Below are 22,518 nucleotides of genomic sequence, written 5' to 3' on the forward strand. Positions count from 1 at the left end.
CATGACCAGGTTTGCAGGACTAATTTATCCCAATACCAAAATGTCAAAGAGTTTCCCACCTCTTCTTGTTTGGAATCTGTATCTAGGGTGTCTGGTAAGGGATGGTTTTGTTTTTGTTTTACTATAATTAAAACAATATTTTATTGACATGAAAATAGATAAATAAATAACTGGGATTAAGTAAAAAGCTCAAAGAAATCTTGCTGTATGACATAGGTGGCATTTTAGGGTTTTTTTCTTTATTGATTAAGGTATTACATATGTGTTCTTACCCCGCCATCCCCCCCACTCATGCCCTTACCTTCCTGGTTAGGCTTATATGCATGGTAAGGGATGTTTTGAAGACAGTGATTTCATTACCCATTTAGGCAGTTTCAGGAGACATGATGTCCGTTCCTTCCTTCCTTCTATCTTTTTTTAAAATATGTTTTATTGATTTTTTACAGAGAGGAGGGGAGAGGGATAGAGAGTTAGAAACATCGATGAGAGAGAATCATCGATGAGCTGCCTCTTGCATACCCCCTACTAGGGATGTGTCCGCAACCAAGTTACATGCCCTTGACCAGAATTGAACCTGGGACCTTTCAATCCACAGGCCAGTGCTCTATCCACTGAGCCAAACCAGTTTTGGCTTCCTTCTATCTTATAACACAGAAATAAGTTATAAGATAGAAAGAACCATGTAGCCTTCCTCTGTGTGTTCATCCTCATCTCTTCCAATGTGTCTTTAGAAAGCTAATGAGAGGTGGAAGGTAGAGAAAAACAGAGTCAGACCATATCTGGGTATGAATCTGAGTTGTCGTGTATAGTAACCGGGTGATTTGCATAAGTGTATTAATAGTTATGTTCTCAAAGCCTCCGTTTCCTTATTTATAAAACGCAGATAATAAACATCATCTCCTGGAGTTTTTGTGAGGTTTAGAGTCAGTATTCATACGGTACTGGAGCATGTGTGTGGTCCATTCTCAGTAAGTAGTAGTGGTTATAATAATGTTCCCAGTAGGCTAGCCTTTCATGTAAATCCCTTCCTGTACAAAAAATAAAATAAAATAAAATAAATTAAAAATCTAGTGAATCACTTAGATCAATTAAGATGTTTTCAGCTATAAGCCACAGGAAATGCAACTGAGAATAGGTTAACAATAAGGAAGATGTATCATCTACTTAAGAAATCTAGAAGTCGCTTCAGGGATGGCTGATCCACAGCTTAACAATGTCACAGAGGCCGCACCTTCTTCTGTCTCTCTGATGCATCCTTAGCCTGTCTTCTTTGTCTTCAGAGAGTCTTCCTCCTGATTTCAAGACAATGTGCGCAGTCCTATGTGTCCCATGGAAACACAACCACATCCAATAGCTGAAGAGGACTGTCTTTTGGTATGTATGCCTTTTTAAGCAAGAAAATCTTTCTGAGATTCCTCCCAGTTGATTTTCATTGGCCAGAATTATCTCATGTGCTTATGTTTGATCAAGAAGATAATCACAACAACTGGTTGTTTAAATTAGGTTTTTATTCCTGAAACAGGAAGGATAGTTCTTGGATAAAGAACCAACCAGTGATCTGCTCCATTGTTTGTTTAGCAACATCAAAAGAGAGAGAGAGAGAGAGAGAGAGAGAGAGAGAGAGAGAGAGAGAGAGAGAGAGAGAGAGAGAGAGAGAGAGAGAGAGAAGGGTTTATTGAGCACCTATAATGTATGGGCTCAGGCTTTGGAGATACTGACATCATAATTTAATGTCAACCACTAAATTTAGAACCTAATGCGGGAGATCTTGACTCGCAGAGAAAAGGTGCTTGGGAATATCCTGTGAAGCAAGGAGCTAAAGGGCAAGGTGGAGGTGCCTGGATCAGGTTCATTCATGGCCAGGAAGCGGCTGTCTTGGAAGCAGAGCTTGCCAAAGAGGTGAGGGAGCTCCCCGAGCTTCAAGCTGGCACTCAGCTCCCAATTATGTTTCCAGAATTATTAGCTTTGATTCTGTGAGAAAGGAACACATCAAAGCCAGAATCCTATGAATTAAAATGTTGACTAATCGAGCTAATTATAGTTCAGTCATCTGAATTTTCACACAATGAGCCTGAGTCCTCATGAAAGCCTTCTCTTGGGCAGGAGGCTTTGATGATGAAGCAGCTATTTATGTCCCAGACCCAGTCGTACTCACTTTGGCCAGGAGTCCTCACTGGAGTGCCATTGCCTGCTCAAACCCCTATGGGCTCTCCCCCAAATTTCTTGAAAGCTGAAGCAAGCTCATTTGAGGCAGAGATTATAAAGGTTTTGGGAGCAAGATTCCCCTGCCTGGAGAAAGATTTAACCAGTGTCTTAGGATGTCATGATGGGATTCTTTTCATTTTCAATTTTATTCCAGATTTTAAAATACTTAAGTAATTTACATAGTCTAATTATACTTTAGGGAGAACCTTCTCACTTAACATGTCTCAGTTATCAGATGCAGAGTGGTATAATAAATTTTAATCACTGTTTGGATGTTCTTTGCTGCAGAGTTAATAATATAGACTAAACCTAAATCTTTGATGAGCTACTAAATACATTTTTTGGTTGTCACAATTGGTGAGGATGGATGCTATTGGTATCTAGTGTGTGAGGACAGGTATGCACAGTGTAGACCCCCACAACAAAGAATTATTTGACCCCAAATGTTAATAGCGCTGAGATTAAGGAATCCTCTGATAAAGGATAAAAGTTCATTCCACATTAGTCATCCATTCAGTGTGACAACATGTTTACTTAAACAGTGTCACCAAAGAAAAATTTGGGCAAACTCTTTTATTTTTAGCACTTCTGAAAGAGAGCTTGGAAAAAAGAAATGGATTAAATCTATGACAATCATAGTCTCAAATATTTTTTTAAAGTATATTTTATTGATTTTTAACAGAGAGGAAGGGAAAGGGATAGAGAATTAGAAACATCGATCAGCTGCCTCTTGCACACTCCCCACTGGGTATGTGCCTGCAACCAAGGTACATGCCCTTGACCAGAATCAAACCTGGGACCCTTGAGTCCATAGGCCAACACTCTGTCCACTGAGCCAAACTGGTTAGGGCTACAGTCTCAAATCTTATGGAGGATGATTAATTCCTCCTAGTCAATACCTTGCTCTTTAGGTAGCTGGCACTTGATAAATAACAATGATGTTTATGGATGTATAGGTCCGTCCACTGGTCAGCCATTCTTTCTATAAGGACAATTAAAGAAATAGTGTATAGAGCATGATACACTCAGTATATTTCTGTTCCCAAACTACTTTTTAAAAAATAAAGTTTAAATTTTGTTATAAATATTATACAAGAATTAACAAGGTTTAAAATCATGTAAGACCTAGGTACAAATTAAGCTTGATATTAAACTTAACTGTTATCAAATTGTGCCTAAATCAACTAAAGGAGCCTTAGCCTTTCCTCTTGCTTCCTAAATCTTTCCTATATTATATAGTGCATTTGGAGCTTTAAGTTAATTGGCCTTTTCAACACACTGTTAAGATGTTCTGTTCTGTCTTGTCCTGGAGAAAGATCACTTAGAAATTGTTTTAATGAACACATGCTCATAATTTAAAAAGTCAAATAGCATTAAAAGTCTAATGAAATTCAGCAGTTTCCTTCCTCATTTCTTGCTACTCCCCTTCGTCTTCTTGTTTCTTCTGGCATTTCTACATTGCCATATATTAAGTAATATACATGTGCTTTTGGTTCAGCAATTTTACATGTATAATATTATCATCCTTTTATGGTAAGTGAAGATTTAGCACTCTTTTCAGCTCTCCCTTTGTTTTAACTCTCTAATCCTTCCTACATAATGATATAATTTTTAAAAAAATATATTTTATTGATTTTACACAGAGAGGAATTGAGAGGGACAGAGAGTTAGAAACGTCGATGATAGAGAAACATCGACCAGCTGCCTCTTGCACACCCCCAACTGGGGATGTGCCCTCAACCAAGGTACATGCCCTTGACCGGAATCAAACCCGGGACCTTTCATTCTGCGGGCCGACGCTCTATCCACTGAGCCAAACCAGTCCCGGCGATATAACTTTTAATTAAGTTAATATTTGGTGCTTATATCATTATACACATGCAAAGAAAGTTACCTTTTGTTTTCCCTGATGTTAGTAATTGCCTTGTTGTTTTCACTGCTGACTACTTTAAACGTTTTCCTTTGCAGTCTTTGTGGTTAAAAGTATTATACTTGTGATCTAATTCATTTTTGTGGAGGCCAAGTCCTCAGCCTCTGAATGCGCTCTAACTCGTGACTCACTGAAAAGAGAGCCTAACGTCTAGGTGCAGCCCGTTTCCTGCCATCAGCTTTATCTTCCCCAAATGGGTCATTCTTCAGTCAGAAATTTTTGTCTCCATTAAAGAGTCTAACTTCAGCTAACCTTCCGTGCCACTTGCTAAGGGCCATGTAAAAATAAAGGCTTAAACCAGTCAGACATTTTAGATCAGTTATTAAGCAGCTAACATTGAGAGTCTTCAGAAGGTCTCAGGGACAGTTCTCAAATTTGGTAGCTTCTAGAAACTACTGGCGGGCAATGTTCACAGATGGCTGCCTCTAGGGTCAGTTTCCTCCTTTTTAGCTTTATGTTGTTGCTAGCTGCCCTTCAGGTTCAGGACCTTTGAGTTGCCTATTGCAAATAATCCTGGAATGTGAACAATCTAGGGTTTGTTTAGAATGGTATCCTCTTTGGCTTCTACTTTCACTGAGCACGGTCCATCATATCCCCAGGAGTTACTGCCCTCTTCCTTGTCCTTTCTTCAAGGATCTGTGCTGATATTCCGGTCCCCAAGGGTGAGTAGGTCTGTCATAGAAGATGAGAATTCCAATGTCAAGGAGAACAAAAGCTCATTAAAAATATTCATGGTTCAATTCACCCAGACAAAAAGCCTCACTGCAGAGGATCTCCATCTCAAGAGCTTCTCTCCTGGAGTACACTGGCCTCTCCAGATGCTGACAGCAGCTTCCTGACTTCGCTGATTCAGCCCTGACCGGCCTGCTCTTGGAGGATGCTTCATCATGTAAGCTTCCTGGTGATAACCGGCCTTAGCCCACTATGCCTGTCTATTCTCGTACCCTTTCTTAATGGAATTTCTGCCCATCCATAACTGAGCAGTTGTGGAAGTAAGTCTATGCTATAAAGCCTGGGAGCACCCAGATCTCTCCTCCAAATCCATGACCCCCGATTCTAACAGAAAGACATACACGGATGCTGAAAACTGGTGTAGTATCCTTTTCTTAAAGGCAGGCTTGGCTTTGTACTTCTGCATCTCTGCTCACTTCTCCACAGAGAACAAAGGAATTTTTGTGGAGGCAGACACAGCCCACATTCTTAGTTTACAGCATTTATTTTTAACCAGAACTACATTTAGGAATATATGAGCAACTATACTAGTAATAACAGGCGGAAGAAGAGAAGGCGTGTGTGTGGATTCATCTTTCTGGGTAGGTATGGCTCAAGTTAATATTTAAAATGGTCTCGAATTCTCTGAGCACACACTATCTGATGGGGGAGGTTGTGACGAGAGAGACAGGTGGCGGTGGGAAAGCTGACCTAGGATTAAAAATTAATTGTGCTCAATTTGGAAATTAGATCATTGTAGGCAGATGGATAGAGAGTTTAATATGATTTCGTATGTAACTTTTTCGAGGAGATTTAAAAATCTTATCCACCAACTAGGCAATTTATGAACTCACATTTCAGCTTTAATTCTACCTCATCACAAGTAGAATTATAGGGCTGGAAAAACTCCACCAATCATTCTCCCTTGGAAAGAACCACACCCGGAGCCAGCCAAGGCAACAGGGATCCCTAACACGTTTTTTTTGTTTTGTTTTGTTTTGTTTTTGTTTTGAGACTTCTAATTTCAGGTATTCTACAGCCAGTCTCCCATGGGAGCAAATTCTGGTGTTCTACTTTTCCATTCTGTTAGCCTCTGTTGTGTTTTCTTTTCCCCTGCTCCAGGCAGCTAGATAGACCAAGAAACCTTTACCTCCACCTTCATCAGCTTCAGTCTCAGCTTTAGCATCTTCAGGGGCCTGTGTTGCTGTTCCATGGGCTGTGAAGTGAGGCATGTTGGATCAGGGCACAGCCCTGGGCCAAAAGGGGAGAAGAGTAAACAGGGAGGGTCCTGCCCACTTAGGGTATAGGATCTGGGCCAGAAGGAACTAACCTGATTCTAGAGGCTGGCCCACAACAGAGCTTGATCGATTCAAGATACGGTGCCCGAAGGGGAAAGAAAGCCTGGGCAAATGACGGTCCTGGAGTGTCCTGTTTGGTTGGTGGTGTAAGGTAGGGAGAGATTCTGGGCAGCAGCAAGCATGCAGGAATTGGATCCAGCAGAGATGTGGTTCTGGAAGAGCTGAACATTCATGGAGGTTTCAGCAAGTGGATGAGGGCATAAAGAAGAGTACGCTTTCTTTCAGGGAAAGTACTGGCAAGCAGGCAAGGGTGTCAGGGCTGAATAAGCAGTCCAGGGGTCAGAATAATAGTCAAGTTCTGGAGGCAAGCTGGGCTCCCTTTTATTGGTCATTGCTGATGCAGCTCTCCTCATTCTGCCCACTCTATCAGGGTATCTTATTATGTCTTTGGAGTCACTGACCTCCTTGGTGATTTCCTACTTTAAATCTAGTCCAGACCTTTCCAGGACTCCAGGCCTTTATCCTGGACCCCTTAACATAACATGATCAAAGAAACACACAGCTTTCCCCACCTGCTTTTCTTCCTGTGTTCTTTATTTCAAGGAAAGGATTCATTCTTGATTCTTCCTGTTCTCACCATATTTAGTCTTTCATCAAATCCAATCGTATTTTCCTTCTAAATAGCTCCTAATTTTGTCCCCTTCTGTTTCACTGGCAAAATCTTAGTCCTGGTCACCATTGCGATTTCACCAGAATTTGCATTGTATAACCTCTTAAATGTTCTCCTTGCCTCTAGTCATGCATGTCCTTTGGCAACTCTTCCTCCTAAATGCATTTTGATTTTTATCTCTCTTCTACTTAAAATCTTCACTGCCCCCAGGATAAAATGCAGAACTCACCAGCTTAAAGACTCATGACCTGCACTGCCTACCTGTCCACCTCTTGCTTCTTCTTCCACATCCTCCTCCAGCCATATTGAATTCCTTAAGGTCCCTGAGGAAGCCTAGATTTCTGTGGATGCCACATCAGTATATATGGAGTTCTTCATATGAATAACTTTTACTCATCTTTTGGGGTTCAATTCAAAGTATCATCTTCTCTAGGACTCTTCTCTGGGCGGGTGCCCCTCTTACCTGTTCCCATAGCCTGAGTCTCCCTCTGGCCCTCATGCTTGTTTCCTGTGTGTCTTCCTGACTAGACTGTGAACACTTCCTGGCAGAAATCAGGTCTTTTCCACTGAGGAGCAGTGTGGCAGTGTGGAGACCATGGGTTCTGGAGACTGCCAGACCTGTGTTTGAAAACCAGACCTGTGTAAGACACATGCACAAGGTCTTTATTATGTCAGGATCTCTAAATCATGAACTGTAAATAATATTTCCTCATAAGTTGTTGTGAGGATTGAATGCGGTAATAATACAAAGCACTTGGCATTGAAATGGACACATTCAGGGGTAGGGAACCCTTTTTCTGCCAGGGGCCATTTGGATATTTATAACCCATTTGAGGGCCATTCAAAATTAGCCACTTAAAATTAGCCTGCTGTAATTTGCTCAAACATTTAATTAACTCACCCCTAGACCAAATGATTTTGTGGGCCTTATGCAGCCCGCGGGCTGGACATTTCTCACTCCTGTTAGGTGCTTAATAAATGTTGGAGGAAGGGAGTACAGGAAGAGAAGCTCCAAATAGGCTTGTAGGTTTGTGGTCAGTTCTGAGAGAAGCTTACGTAGGTCACCATGGCCTTGGCCATCTTAGCAGAGAGATGACAGAGTTGAATGGAGGTAAAGCCAGATTAAGTCTAGAGAGGAAATGCTAAGTGAACAGGAGCAAGGCAACACCCAGGACCCATGGAGAGCAAGACAAGAAAGATAGAAAGCGAATGTGGGTGGTCTCGATAAGACTGCATGCAGGGCCATTACTAAAGGCTGGCTCAAAGGGGCTGACTTGCCAAGTGCCCTAAGCTGGCATTGGACAATAGGAAGCACATTCTCACCTCTCCCTCTGGAGCAGGGGTCCTCAAACTTTTTAAAGTGGGGGCCAGATCACGGCCCCTCAGAGAGCTGGAGGGCCGGACTATATGAACTACTAATTCCTACTGTAACACCTCGGCTGCACTCACTGCCCAAAAAACCTGGCGGGCCGGATCAGACTCCTCTGAGGGCCGCATGTGGCCCGCGGGCCGTAGTTTGAAGACGCCTGCCTGGAGCTTTGAAAACATGCCTGCCTGGTCTCTACCTCCTTAGGTTTGGTTTCAAGTGCTCTAAAGTAGATCCAGGACTGGGCGTTTTCAAAGCTCTTCAGAGAATTCTGATGCAGGGAAGACTGAGAATCAACACTCTAGTATGAAGGCAGCCTTCCCAGAAGAGGGAAGAGGTGTGGCTTAAGTTGGCCTCTAGGCCCCTAGCCTGTTCCCCAATGTAAAACTGAGCGAATGGATGGTGGTAGGTGGGGGTGGCTGCTACTCTCTTACCTGCTTTGGTGAGATTGGCTTAGCACTAGAGCTGTCCCATCCACAGACCAAATGGCAGGGAACACCTGATCTCAAAATTCAGCCTGCTTCTCACCCCTTGCCAGTGGAGACCAGCTACTCTTTGAGAGGAGGGAGCTCCTTTGGGGAGTGACAGGTGGAGGAACGCATTTCCCTTCATATCCACTGCAACCGCAGGGGAAAGCTGATAGAGAACTGCTGCTCGCTTCTCCTGGGGAATAGCTCAGGGGTGGCAGCTTAGAGCTCATGGTCATTCTAAGAATGAAAGGAATTTATTTTAGATTAAAAAATAAAGATAAAAAAAGGAATCCCCAGCCAGCTGCAACACACTCTTAGTTTGAAGAAGTCATAAATAAGAATGAGAAGAAAAAAAAGGGGGGGGGGGCGGGGGAGGAAACGACTATTAAAAAATTAGAATCAGCTGATATTTATTTTGGGAAAAAAATGCCTACTATCTACTCTGAATTTCCACAATCTGTATATGTAAAAGGTAATCAGGCTAATGACACCCATTATAGTTCACAGGAATAGACTCATCAAGGAGTGGTATCAGGAAATGTCTTCAAGTAAAAGCCTGCCTTTATTTTATCATGCTGGTCCTCATTAGACCCTTCAAATATTTAGTCATGCAAACCAGATCAAAAGTCATTGATCATGAGCCTATGCAAGTCTCTGCTTGGAAATAAATAAATTAATTAAAAAAAGATGGCCCTAGATCAGTAAAATATAAAAGTGGCATCGCCTCTCCTCCACTTTCTTTTTCTTTTTTTTCTTTTTTTTAATATATTTTTTTTATTGATTTTTCACAGAGTGGAAGAGAGAGGGATAGAGAGTTAGAAACATCGACGAGAGAGAATCATCGATCAGCTGCCTCTTGCACACCCCCTAACGGGGATGTGCCAGCAACCAAGGTACATGCCCTTGCCCGGAATTGAACCCGGGACCTTTCAGTCCACAGGCCGACGCTCTATCCACTGAGCCAAACCGGTCCTGGTGTCTCCTCCACTTTCAATGCAGAGGCCTAGTCCAGGGAAGGAAGATGAAATTAAAAACAGGCAAGAAGCTTACCTGTTACTGACCTTGATGTGACGCCATCTCCCCAGCCCCACCCCACCCCACCCTCATCACACTTCACCTAAATACACCTACATATCCACCAATTATACTTATCACCTTATTGTAAAATTAGTGCTGTAAAAAACTAAAGCTTTTGTGTCAGCAAAGTTTTTCCTCCCTCCCTACCCCCAACCCCTTAAAATAAAAATAAAATCAGGAAATTTTGTAAAGTGGCTCATAATCTTCCTGGAACATACCTAATTGTAGAAAGACCTGAAACTAAAGGGACTTCCATTCCCAGTGGGCAGAGACTCGACACGGGCTATTTTAGTTCAATCATCTCTTCCTTTTTGGAAATTAACAGCTCAAGTCTCTATTGATTTAACATGCTGTCCCTGTGATGCAGTGGGGACTTCACACAAGTAATGAGGACAGAACGTTCTGTGATATTTTAACCTTTCTGGTCTTTTGTTTTTGTAATTTTCTCTAAAATGAAAACAACTCAAATACATAAATTAATTAGAGGAAACAAGACCAACACCTGCATTTTCTCTTAAGTATACTAGTATATATATCTCATACATATTGAGTACAATAAATATGTAGAGGGAGTATATATTGATTGCAACAAATAAATACATAAATAAATAAATTTAAATATATTGTAGAAATAAGGAATTTCAGTCTGTATCTCTGCAATGTATTAAATACTTCTAAACCACAGATATTCTTGTATGCAGGCTCCATAGTACAATAGGACAATAGGCAAGTGATTGGGCAGGGAGGGAGGAGGGCATGAATATGGGCCTTGATTTTCTTTCTTGGGTCTCTGCCTCTCTGTCTCAGGGTAGTCTGGGGTTGTGCTTGCTTGCGATGACATCAGCTTGCTGTGGGTAGAAATGATGATGATGAACTAAATTAGACATCATGACTTCAGTGTACAGAGAAGGAGGAGGAGGGAGGAAAGGAGGTGGGAGCTGCTGTTCAAAGTACAGTTAATGGAGTAATGGTCAGGATCAATCAATTACTTTATACAAAATTGGATGTAAGGGAGGAGTCTTCCTTTTGTTTTTAGGAAGGAAGAAGCAGTATCCTTTATTCCTCAGAATTTTAAGAGCAAGGAAAGTCTTCAAAGTATGGTGGGTGAAGGTGGGGAGATAAAAAGAGAAGCCTTATTACTCAGACCACTTGGTGAATGTTCAGTGAGCACCTGCTATGTGCAGATGCCTGAACTGGGCAGAGGAGAAGCCTCACCCCTGCCATGGACTGGGGATTTGTGTGTGTTTGTGTAGGGGGGTTGAGGGGTGGTCACTGTGACATCCTGGCTTCTGCCCTGTTGCTTAGACCACCAGAGGGAAGATGCTCAATGCAGGAGCTGCCCGCTGGTGGTCAGTAAGCTTCCACAGGGAGAGCACAGCTCAGCTAGCAGCTGGCTCAAGCTGGCTCCACGGCAGCGCTAAGGATCTCTGACTGACAGCTTAGGCCCACTCCCCTAAGTCAAGAATCGGGCCCAAGTCAGCAGGTGGACATCCTCTGAGGGCTCCGGACTGCTAATATGTGCAGCTGGGCTGAGGGGACTCCCCAACCTCATGCACGAATGTCATGCAGTGGGCCTCTAGTATCTCAATAAAACTTGGAAAGGGGAAAAAAATGTTTCTCAGTTCTAGCACACTTTATAGTATTTTGCTTGGTAATATCAATAACTGACACTTCTTTGAAAGCTTCAGATAGAAGCCTATTCATAAATGGAAAGCATGAGGCCTCAACCAGTGATTGTATATTTCTTGTTTGTTAAAACCCTGATTATTTTTAAAGATATTTAAGGAATTTAACAGCTAGATAGATAATATTAACAGCAGTAAATCATGGGAAATGTCAGATTTTTCCCAACCAGATAAATTTAATCACATCTACAAATATTTTTCAATGCCTTTGCTAGGCTAAATACTTTGGGATAATATAGCAAAACACACTGTCAAGAAAAAGTTCAAAATATATATGTATATGAGGTTGAAATAGAAGTGATATAGCCCAATGATACCATTGATTGCCAAAAAGATTGCATAGAAAAAAAATGTAGGTATGGTCAGAAGGAGAAAGAATTTTAACAAAGTCTTAAAGTGTGGGTGAAATGTTGATAAGTGTAAGGGATGGGAAGATGTTACATGTATGAAAGTTCCGGAAGCAAAAGAGAACCAAAGTATGTGTGAGGAACAGAGAGATCATCATAGATAAAGAAATGGGTAACACTGACTCATTAAAATGATGATTCTTTATGAATGGGTTGAGGGTATGAGAAATGGGGAGTTAACTTTCTGCTTCCTTTGTAGCTTAGAATTCTCCCTAAGTAACACTGTTATGTGTCTTCATTGAAACATTTTGAAATACAATTTTAATATGTTATATTTAATTATTTTTTTCCTTTTTCTTTAATTTATTGGGGTGACATTGGTTAATAAAGACCAGGCAGGTTTTGCCTTGGCTGGTATGGCTCAGTTGGTTGAGCATTGTCCCATGCACTGAAAGGTCACTGGTTTAATTCCCAGTCAGAGTGCATACCCAGATTGTGGATTTGATCCCTGGTTGGGGTGTGTGCTGGAGGCAACCGATCAATGTTTCTTTCCATCTCACTTTTTCTCTCTCTGAAATTAATTTCTTAAAAGTCTATACAGGTTTTTTATAATACATCATTTGTATATTGTATTGTGTGTTAACCACACCAGGGCAAGTCTCCTTTCATCATTTATCCCCCTATATCCTCCTTCACCTCTCTACACACCCGTCCCCTTAACGGTTTATTGAAAATATTTGACTTTTATTTTTAAGCCTGGACTAGACTTTCAAGTTTTGAAGCACCTGGACAATCTTTCAAACTAAAACTAAGATTCCGCTTAGCATGACCATAACTGGTTCTATGCACTTAATAAGGGACCAATAGATTATTGAATTGATAAAATGATTGGTAAACACCTTCAGATAGGTTCATGGAATAACCACGTGGCAGGAAGAATTCTAAAGATAGCCCCCAAGATTCCTGACCTCTGGTTATTCAATGAAAACTAATCTAGGCAATGTTGTGAGATTTTACAGGTGTAATTGAGTCCCAAGTTAGTTGGCCTTAAAATACAAAGAGCCTTTTAAAAGCAGAGCTTTTTCTCTGGACAGTAGAAGTCAGAGAGATCTGAGTGTGAAGGCTCGATGTGCCATTTCTGACTTTAAAGATGGGGATGGCCATATGAGTAGGAATGTGGGTGGCCTCTAGTAAACAGTGGCCTCACTGTAGATGGAGACCTCAGCCACAAGACACTATGTTCTAAAAACAACCCGAATTAAGTTGGAAGCAGGCTCTTTCTGAGAGCCTCCAGTCTGACCAACATTAGATTTTGACCGTGTCAGACTATAAGTGGAGCCCAGTTGAACCTGCCCAGACTTCTGGCCTACAGAACTATGAGCTAATAAATAAGCGTTGTGTTTGAGCCAAGTTTGCAGGGATTTCTTACACAGCAGTAGAAAACTAGTAAGAATGATACCTGAATTCTATTTAAGGAGAGGATGTATATTTTATTTTATTTTATTTTAAATATATTTTGTTGATTTTTTTACAGAGAGAAAGAGAGAGGGATAGAGAGTTAGAAACGTCTATGAGAAAGAAGCATCGACCAGCTGCCTCTTGCACACCCCCCACTGGGGATGTGCCTGCAGCCAAGGTACGTGCCCTTGACCGGAATCGAACCTGGGACCTTTCAGTACGCAGACCGACGCTCTACCACTGAGCCAAACCGGTTTCGGCAAATGTATATTTTAAGGCTCAGTTCTAATCAACTATGAAAATTTGCCTGATCACCCCCGAGTGATCCTTTTCTCCTCCCTGGTCCTATAGGACTGTTTAGTCATTCTGGAGTTAGATAGCATATAGTATGGTACCTGTGTGCTTGACCTTTTTTAAAAATATATTTTTATTTATTTTAGAGAGAGAGGAAAGGAGAGAGAGAGAGAGAGAGAGAGAGAGAGAGAGAAACATTGAAGACAGAGAAACATCTATTGGCTGCCTCCTGTACACCCCATACTGCAGTAACCTTTTGGTTCATAGGTTGATGCTCAACGCTGGCTGGACAGTGCTTAACATTTCTCTTCACCTCCCCCAAATGGTAAGCTCCTTGATGACAAGGATCAAATCAAGCCTATAGTTTCTACTTCTAGGAGTCTGGAAGTGGCCTGGCCGATGTGGCTCAATGATTAAGCGTCAACGTATGAACCAGGAGGTCAGTGTTCAAAGCCCAGTCAGGTCACATGCCTGGATTGCAAGCTCGATCCCAAGTAGTGGGAATGCAAGAGGCAGCCAATTGATGATTCTCTCTCATCATTGATGTTTCTTTCAATCTGTCTCCCTCTCTCTCTCTTTGAAATCAATAAAAAACATATTTTAAAAATTTTTTTAAGAGTATGTGTGTGTAGGAGGAGGTGGTGGACAAGCTTGATTTTCAAGAATATTCTATCAACAAAATCCAATGAAATGTTGTGAGAAAGAGCAAGTGGCTATTGTTCTCTCTCAATAAGTAAGAACCTGGGTCAACATTCAGTTGCTAAGATCAAAGTTACAGATCTTCTATGAGTGCCAACCTGACCAGGGAAGTATCCCTACATTTGGGCAAACCAGAATGACCAGTCTGACTCATAAAGGTATAATTGAGACCCTTCTAGTTATGAGTCTGTTTTATTCTTAGTGCCAGTTATTACTTCATAACCACGGCTTTATCCTGTCCCTGTTTGTTGCTGAGGCTGTGACCATGGCAGGGTGTAAAGGCCTGACTTACAAATTACAACTTTCTTTTCTTACGTAATCAGTAAGAAACAGTCTTACCAGCCTCCAGATGCAATATCCTTTATTTCAGAGAAACTCCTTAATGCACATGTATTTCTAACACGAGTAAATTTTATTCTTTTATCTATATGCATGTCCCACGACAGCATATAACTTAAATTTTAGAAGTGCTCAGCACATTTTATGCACCTGCAGATGATTCTGTAGCGTGTTGGCAATGTGCTCACCATTCTGGAAGAAGGCGTCTGAGGGCCTGCTCCAGGACTGTGAATTCATTTTTCCTTCCTTTCTCCATGGGTAGCCAAGGACAAATTATCCCCCTCTTAAAATAGTATGTTGTATTTTAACAGTACCAGAAGGAATGATCAGAATATCCCTGAAATAGAAGAGTTTTGCTTGGAAACAATGTCTAACCCGAGGTTAGAAAGTCTGGTTTTAGGAAACTGTCATGATACCTGATGGCGATTTTATTTGATAAGTCTCAGAAACTAAATCAAATGCAGTTTTTCTTATTTTTAGATGGAAAAAATAAAAAAGACTTGAAAATTTACTAGCAATATTTTTACTAGATTTCCCTGGCCTTATTATGTGCACTAACTTAGAAAGTGTCTCCAACTCCTCCTGCTCCACCTACCCTGCCCCCGTACATCACATTCAAGTCCAAATCCAGGATGTTCAATCTCCGAAATATCTTTCAAAACCATTCTCGTTTCTCCATTGTTATCCTCACTGCCCTGAGTAAGTTCCCCAGTCTCCAAGCCTCTCTCTCCTTCAAAATAGACCTGAGATGATTTTTCTAAAACATGAATCTAGTCATGTCATTTACTGTTCTACTTACAGTCCTCTGTCCCTTTGCCATCAGGGTACACTTCAAACTCCCACGCCAGACTGGTTATGCCTTTGCCTATTTCTCCAACCTTATCTCCTGTTTTCACCCACTTTCTTTCCTTTTTCAGTGTTTCTCAAAGTGTAGTCTTACACTGTCCCCAAGAAAATCACCACTTATTAGTGTTACAGATTCCTGAATCCCTGAATCCTGTCATTTAAAATCAGGACTGTTTCAGAAGATCTGGAGCATTGTCATTTCTATTTATTGAGTGGTTAAAACAAATGTCATAGTGTCCCAAGAAATGGTATTAATTTCTTTTCTGTTGAAAGTAGTTTTAGTGGGAACAACAACAACAACAAAACACCCCCCCACACACACACACACCTGTTTTCAGAGAAGATGGCTAGGGCAGTGATTTTCAACTTTTTTCATCTCATGGCACATATAGATAGACCCTAGGTTCCCGAGTCAGCAGTGGAAGGAAAGTTTTGCCAACCTTCTTTGGACTTTGAGTAAGAAATAAATTTTTGATGTGTTAAGTCATTATACTTATTAATTTTTCTGGGCTGTCATAACTAAAATTTTGTGGCACACACAAAATATATATAATATAATATAATATAATATAATATAATATAATATAATATAATATAATATAATCTGACAAGAAATAGGTATAATTTTTATTCATTCACACCAGACAGTTATTGTTGTGTTGGCTATTGTTATTTTTTAAATTTAAAAGAGGTTGGTGCCCATGACTAACTAAATAGTCAGGTACTGCATGTTTTAAAAACTCTTGCAGAACACCAGTTGAAAATCACTGGGCTAGATTTTGTGTGTGTGTGTGTGTGTGTGTGTAGAAGTGGTGGAATGATTGCTGAGAAAGAGTTTGAAAAGTTGGCATTTGATACAAAAAGTGCTTTGGAATAAATATGAATTCAAGCAGTGCATTTTCTAGTGTTTCCTAATGTTCCCCTAAGATTGGTCAAGAGTTTATTTTCACTGGAAATTATATTTATATAAAATAATGCATGCTCAATGATGAAAGCAAAACCATAAAAGAAATCTCAAGAGGTCTAACAGTAGCACAAGGGGGAAAAAATCAGCATGCATTTTTTTTAAACATGGAAAGAATTCCCATTTGTTTGTCATTAAATACTAAAAAAAAACAAAAAAAAAAACACCTGCTTTCCACAAAGGTATAAATAAATCTGTTACTACTCTTTTTAAAAATATATATTTTATTGATTTTTCACAGAGAGGAAGAGAGAGGGATAGAGAGTCAGAAACATCGATGAAAGAAACATTGATCAGCTGCTTCCTGCACACACTGGAGATGTGCCTGCATCCAAGGTACATGCCCTTGACTGGAATGGAACCTGGGACCCTTCAGTCCATAGGCCGATGCCCTATCCACTGAGCCAAACTGGGTAGGGCTGAGTACTACTCTTATTAAGAGACAATCTGGATCATTGGGAAGCTATACTTATTTGTTTTAACCAAATCTTCAATAAATTAGTTTTGTGACAGAGAAAATAATGTAACCTAATATCCCATGGCCCTAACCAGATAATAAAGGAAGCTGAGAGGGGAGGGGGGGGCGTTCAAATGTATTTACTAAGTCTTTCTATTCTTAAAAATAACCATCATACAATAATGTCCCCAAGGCATTTTTGGGGTCGCAAACTCTGTTCCCCTCAAATATTTTACTTATGCATGATTTTATAACATCATGTATTGTCTGTCAGAATATATGGGGAGGGCTCATGGTTCATTGAGAAATGCAGATCTTCCAAATGTTGACATGTCATTATACAAACCTTCCCCCCCCCAAAAAAAAAATCACATTAATTAACATCATCACCTATCCCTATCCCATTGGAAAGGTCTTTAAAGTTCACAGTGGCAGATATAAGGTTTTTTAAATTCTGATTTCCTCAAGAAAGCCCAAATTTTATCACTGACAACAAATACTGTCAATTATTTTCATTGACACGACAGGCCCACTAAGGTTCATCTTTAAGAAAATGTTTCCTAAATATCCAAGTTTCAATAACTACAATTTTTTAATCTGTCATTCTTTTAAGTCAAAATGGTGTTCCATGAAAAAAGGAGTTAGTTCAGCTTGCAAACCAAAGAACAAATGCTTTTCCTCAAGATAACCCCTATTTCAGCATGCAGCACCAGGGCTGTATGTATACAACCCATTTCATCACACAGGTGTTAAAAAGATGTGTACTCAAGGGTTAAGACTGAACAAAATGAAGAATTTTTGTTGTTTCATCAAGAATATTCTTAAGTGAAACTGGCATCTTAAATTTTATTTATTTGTATGTTTACATACTTATATTTTTACAGGCAGTCTTTGGCAGTGAAAAATGTAATCACTATTATTATAGTTTGGTGCTTTGATTACTAAGGCACCAGCGGTTTTACCCACCAGAGCTTCTGTACCATCAGTGAAAATATCAACATAATGAAAAAGGCAGATAATGTCATAGTATTATTAGGAAAATAGTTTTGACCTCATGGACATTCTGAAAGGGTTTTGGTGAGTCCACGGGGAGGCAGACCACACATTGAGACCTACTATCACAGAAAATAACCATATTTACTGACAAAGAATCTTTAATATCTGAAACAGAATGTTGAAATATATCATTGATTGATCTACCCTTCAACATTTTTTTATTTTTCAATTTTAGTTCACATTCAATATTATTTTATATTAGTTTCAGGTATACAGCATAGTGTTTAGACAATCATATACTTTACAAAGTGTTTCCCCCAATATTTCCAATACCCACCTGCCAATGTACATAGTTATAATATTATTGACTATATTCCCTGTTCTGTACTTTACATTCCTGTGACTATTTTGTAACTGTCAATTTGTTCTTCTTGATCCCTTCATCTTTCACCCCTCCCCTGTGGCAACCAACAGTCTGCTCTCAATATCCATGAGTCTCTTTCAATTTTGTTTCTCCATTTATTTTATTCCTTAGGTTTTCTGATGTATTTCATTTAGTATTATACCTCTAGGTCCATCCATGCTGTGCAAATGGTAAGATTTCATTCTTTTTTTTTGTGGCTAATATTCCATTGTATACATGTACCACCGCTTTTTTATCCACTCACTTATTGATGGGCACTTCTGTTGCTTCCATATCTCGGCTATTGTAAATGTTACTGCATTGGATATAGGGGTACATATATTCTGTCCAATTAGTGCTTGAATGTGCCCTGACCAGGAATCAAATCCACATCTCAGGCACATTGGGATGATGTTTTAAGCAACTGAGCTGCTTGGCCAGAGCCTAGCTAGTCTTCATTTGGTTATTTGGGTTGATTTTTCAATAAATTTGATCCTGGGAGGAAGTGACTATAACTTCTACCTGCCTTACTGCCATCTTAGATCCCTAGATATATACCCATTTAATTACTATTTAACTACTATTAAAATCACAGAATGAGAAAACAAAGGATTTAGTACTAATTTAACTTTTTAAATAAGTGTGCTTAAAAATAAACTTAGGGTAAAAAGTTTGGAGACTTTAAAATTAGCTTAGTTATTTACGTTTTTGTTTTTAAGCATTAATAGTTCTATTTGTGAAATAGCTTTCTCTCCCTTGCTATTTATTGCCTGCAATTTTATTAATGTGAAAGGATTTGAAATGTCATTTCTTCAAAGAAGATATACAAATGCCAATAAGAATATGAAAAGATGTTTAATATCATTAGTCATCAAGGAAATACAATGAGATATGATTTCACACCAGTAGGGTGGCTAGAAATCAGAAAGTCAGAAAATTACAAGTATTGCAAAGTATAAGAAGAAATCAGAACCCTCATACACTGCTGATGAGTCTAAAATGGTCCATACAGTTACTTTGGAAAACATTCTGGCAGTTCCTCAAACAATTAAACCTAGAGTTATCATATGATCCAGCAATTCCACATCTAGGTATATAACCAAAAGAAATGAAAACATATGTCTATACAGAAACTTGTTTATGAATGTTCATAGTAGCATTATTCATGATAGCCAAAAGCTGAAAACTACCCAATTGTCTATCAACAGAAAGACAGTAGGTAAACAAATGTGGTATATCCATATAATGGAAAATGATTTGACCATAAAGAAGGAATGAAGTATTGATACATGCAATAACATGGATGAACCTTGAAAACATAAGGTTAACTGAGAGAAGTCAGTCACAAAAGACCACATATTATATGTTTCCACTCATAGGAAAGTGCAAAATAGGGACATCTATAGAGACAAAATGTTGATTGGAGTTGGTGGGGGCAGGGGGAGGGAGGGGTGCGGTGGTGAGCAGTACGCAGGTATAAGTGATAGCTAAAGGATAAGGTGTTTCTTCTTGAGACGATGAAAATGTTCTAAAATGACTGGTGATGGGTGCACAACTCTGTGAATATACTATAAACCACTTAATAGTATTCTTTAAGTTAGTAAGTTGTATGAAATGTGAATTATATCTCAATAAAGCTGTTCTCCCCCACAAATTAATTCCGAGAAAAAAGTTTTAGATAATTTTATAGATGGGCAGACTGAAACCCCAGTGAGAGGCGACTGACCTAAAGTCACACAAAGGCTGGGACAGGAACACAGGTTTCTGGTTCCTGAAGTAGAGTGCATTTCATCCCCCAGAACAGTATACAATACCCCTTTTACTTCTGAAAAGAAATTCCAATGATCATACCAAATGCATTCAAACTAGAGTCAGCCTAGGAGGTGAAAAGAAAAGTACTCTATCTACAATTCTGCTCTGAACAATGTCACTCTTTGTGGAAAGAAATGGGAAACTGAGCAGAGTAAGAGAGGAGAAATAGAACTCACCATCTCGCTTTAAACACTAAACCTTTTATGGGCGGGCTTATAAGTGGTCACACCAGTTGCGTAGGCTTTTATCAGAGATGAATGGGGCAAATCTAAGGCCCATCACAAATCCCACCTACTCCATAAAATATTCCCAAGTAACTTCTGTCCTACATGTTGGCAACTTTTATATTTAATTTTAACTATAATTTATCTTATTTATACAGAATGGAGTGAAAGTAGGTTTATCATTTGAGTACATGAAACAAAGTTTATTCCTGTATTATTTTTCATTAATTATTGTATTATTTTCCATACAAACTGTAAAGTTATATTTGTTCCACCCTGTATTATTCTTTCTTGTTTCATCCTTAAATACTTGACTCATGTAAGTTTTATTTTCTTGAAAAGATTATTACTTTTCCCCCCATAATTTTCCACTTCTTCATACTCGATACTTATGCATAGTGATACAATAATTAGTAAATTAAAATGAATTAGTCAGTTTGCCTTTAATAATTTGAGATATTTGGTATTATCAGTGCAATAAAAAGAGTATAAATAAATCTAGAAATATATTAGTAATTCAATGGATAACGGTCCCCTTTGAATTTACTAACTTATAATTCATGTATGTAGTTTTTTAATGTTGCACAGGCTTTTATCAGAGATGAGTGAGGCAAATCTTTAACCTTTATGCCTCTAATTGGTGAATCATATAGACAAATTTGAATTCTGTTTCTAATGCTAGTTAAGTTTCAAGGGCCAACTGCTGGTAAAAGAAATGACTAACCATTTAAACTGCTAAAAGATAAACTGAGGCATATCAAAAATTTTAAGAGTTTATTTGAGCAGAAAGTCCATTCAAACTGGAAAGTGTTCCACCACTAGGAGCTGGGAAAAGATTTTAGAGAGAAGAGGCAGACGTAAAGCAAGGAAATTATTTGATTGGCTACAGATTAAACAGTTGCCTTATTTCAGAAAGCCTAGGTGACAGTTTGTGGTTGGTTGTCTTTAGGTTTACATTTCTTAACCTTGAAGCATTTGCAAGGTTGGGTTTTATGTGCTTATATAACGCCACCAAGGCATTAGAACCACCTCAGTCAAAGGGCCTCCTTTGTTTAAATAATTTAACAATTGCTATATCAGGATTGCATTTTTAAAGAAAGAAGATATTATGTAGCTCATCATTCCAAATAGTTAACCTAAAGGGCAGGGCTTTAGAAAAAGTCTGAATTAAAATAAATATTTTTAAAATGTGTACCAGTTAGGGATGGACTGTAGCTGCATGAAATAAGAACCTAACTACAGTGGTAACTTATCCAAAGAGGATTGGAATATTTTCAAACAGCAAGAAGTCTAGAAGCAGGGAGTGTTGCCAGCTTTAGTAAATAAAAATACAGGACATCAGTTACATATAAATTTCAGTTAAACAGTCTTTTAGTGTAAGTATGTTTTATGCACCACTTAAACTGGGCAGCATGTATTTTATTTTGCAGTCTTAGAAGTAGGTTGTCCAGAATGTGTTCTTCTAGCAGCCTACCTTATCATCCTTCCTTTGTGGCGTTTGTCCTTAGAACTGCAAGATGGATGCTGTACATGGAGGCATCAAATCTATGTTCTCGGCAGGAAGACTGGGGAAAGAAATGGGAAGGCAATAATCCTCTCATCCAACACAATTTTACAGTAAGTTTTCCTCCCTGATCTAAGTGTACGGTGTGCCTTATTTTCTTACAAAGAGATAATTAACTAACACTGGACATTGATACCTTTCTCAACCTCTTCAAACAATTAGCATCAAATTATTTCTTCTTGTGGAAGCTGAAAAGGAAATCATGAACAAATGCTATTCAATTACAATAATTTTTTTCCTCTATTTAATAGTAGTCTTAGAAACACATCTGTAACAGCCTGGCCAATGGAGGCTCAGTGGCTGAGTGTCAACCTATGAACCAAGAGTGTTTGATTCCCAGGCACATGCCCGGGTTGCAGCTCAGCCCCCAGTGGAGGACATGCAGGAGGCAGTTGATCAATCATTCTCTCTATCTCCCTCTCCCTTCTTCTCTGAAGTCAATAAAAATCTATTTTAAAAATTAAACACTATTGGTTCATTTTTTCTTGTTAAGCCAGCAGGAGTTTCACAATTTTTATGGGACATTTTCTCTCAGAAACAAAAGCAGTTGTTTATCTACAGTAACTTGAGACTATCAAAAGCAATATCACATGGTGACCTTCGCCACATTCATTTTTCTGAACCAGTAGAGAAGTATATGTAAAATAATAATATAATTTTCACTGTAACTAATGCATTTCCAGTAATTATTACTCTATAGATG

At 39.2% G+C, this 22,518-nt stretch overlaps 1 long non-coding RNA gene across 1 annotated transcript; it reads left to right on the forward strand.

Annotated features, from left to right (window-relative positions):
- The first annotated feature begins 1,270 nt into the window (after positions 1-1,270).
- Positions 1,271-22,202, forward strand: LOC123652213. The gene is made up of 3 exons (XR_006741411.1): positions 1,271-1,374; positions 4,885-5,127; positions 21,682-22,202. It is a non-coding gene; the product is annotated as an uncharacterized LOC123652213 (long non-coding RNA).
- Positions 22,203-22,518: the final 316 nt, after the last annotated feature.

This window comes from Pipistrellus kuhlii, unplaced genomic scaffold, assembly GCF_014108245.1.
Source record: "Pipistrellus kuhlii isolate mPipKuh1 unplaced genomic scaffold, mPipKuh1.p scaffold_m20_p_13, whole genome shotgun sequence".
Lineage (NCBI taxonomy): Eukaryota > Metazoa > Chordata > Mammalia > Chiroptera > Vespertilionidae > Pipistrellus > Pipistrellus kuhlii.